The following is a 2007-nucleotide window of genomic DNA, read 5'->3' as shown; positions in this document are numbered from 1 at the left end:
GAGGAGGAGGAGGAGGAGGAGGAAGAAGAAGAAGAAGAAGAAGAAGAAGAAGAAGAAGAAGAAGAAGAAGAAGAAGAAGAAGAAGAAGTTGACAACAGCAAAGCACAAAACACTTTGAACAATGGGCAAAATGTAAATATGTTAAGCAATATAGTGGAATCCTTGCTAGCAAGTAAGTAGAAGTCCTTTCACAATGACCACTTTCACTCTCACAGTGAATTCACATTAAATACAAAAATCAGGGGCTAGGGGCAGGGGAGATGGCTCAGTGGAATAAGCGCTTCCCTGGCAAGCACAAGGACCTGGGTTCAATGCCCGGTTCCGCAGGGGGGGGGTTGGGAATCAGGAGCTAGGGAGGTAGTTCAGCAGTCTAAGTGCCTGCCTGGCAAGCACAAGGACCAGGGTTCAATCCCTGGTTCCCCGTGCCCTGCTCGCCCTTGTGCCGAGCCTGTCACTGAAACCAGGCGTGGTGGGGCCCGCCTGAAATCCCAACACTAAGGAGGCTGAGCCAGGATGAGACCCTGTACCAAATAAATAAATAAATAATCTGAGCAACAGATTTGACAATAAAAATAGATAATATAACAACCGTTGTTAATTATTCCTGTTTTGAAACATATCCATTGTTGTGTTACCCTGTTTGTCTTTTTTCTTTTGTTTTTACTCTTCAAAATAAAATTGAATTTGGGGCTGGTGAGATGGCTCAGTGGTCTAAAGCACCTACTTACAACAAGCTAAGCTAAGCAAAGAACAGGGACCACGGTTCAATCCCCCAGCACCACATGCCAGCCAGCCCCACCCCCGGTGGGTTGAGCTGGCCACGCACACACACACAAAATAAATAAACAAACAAATAAATAAATAAATATATTTGTAAAAAAAATTGAATTTAAATAAATACAAAATCAAAGGCATTTCATCTTTAGTGGTTACGTGCAGCCGGCATCTCCAAAACCAAGAGACATGGTATGGTATCGGTACCATGACAGATCTGCCAAGCAGTTTTGAGACAGTTACCCTCCCAACCACCACCCTTTTGCTAGCAACGGGTGAATGAGCAAAATAAAATACTACCTCAGGTGGAACACGATCATGAATATGTAAGCATTTCTTACAGGAAGACATAGTTGCGTTAGGTTACTGAGCGGCTGAACAGAATTCCCTGTGACAGGGACAGTGAGAGTGAAGAACTCTTTCCTTCAGGTGACCTGGATATAAGGGAGTTTTCTCCCATGACGGCATCCAGGGAGCCAGAGTCTAGCGCTAGGGGTAAGCACGCTACAGCCAGCTAGTCACCTGCTTTGGTGAAGAAAGCCTTCCTGGAACACAGCCAAGCCCATTCGGGTAGGTCCTGTCCAGGGGTGCTTTTGAACAAACAAAGGCAGATTTAAATAGCTGTGACACAGATCCATTTGGCCTACATGCCAAAATACTTCCTATCTGGCTCCTTAAAACATTGTTGATCCCTGAAAAGAAAGTTTACTAAATGAAGCCCTCATCTGAATAGAGAAACAAGTTCACTACCAGGTTGCAGCCTGTGCAGAAAAAGTGAAAAGAAAGCGAAGGCGCGCTCATCTCTACATTCATTGGCCAAAACTGAGTCACGTGACCCAATATCCTATACGGGAATCTGGGAAATGCAGTTTCTGCTTCGGTAGCCACGTGTCCAGTGAAAACTTGGAGGTTATTTTACTAAAAGGAAGATTTAAGCCAGTCATGAGTTCTGGGAGGCTGAGGCCGGAAAATCACAAGTCCAAACTCAGCCTGGGTAATTAGGTGATCTAGAAAGACCTTGGATCAAACTAAAAAATACTAAAGGGCTGGGGTGATAGCTCATTGCAAATGCCCTGGGTTCAATCCCTAGCACAGGAAAAGAAGAAAGGCAAGATAAAGGGTAGTTGGAAATGGAGGGCTTACAGAACGGGTAGCAGAGGTCAATCTGGCAGTGACCGGCGCTGGAAAAGGACGAGAAGGAGCCTCCTTCTTTGTTTTCGTTCCCTTTATTTT

The sequence above is a fragment of the Octodon degus genome, unplaced genomic scaffold (assembly GCF_000260255.1).
Source record: "Octodon degus isolate 3935 unplaced genomic scaffold, OctDeg1.0 scaffold00004, whole genome shotgun sequence".
Lineage (NCBI taxonomy): Eukaryota > Metazoa > Chordata > Mammalia > Rodentia > Octodontidae > Octodon > Octodon degus.
The sequence above is the reverse complement of the archived record's forward strand: the minus strand, read 5'-3'. Positions refer to the sequence as shown.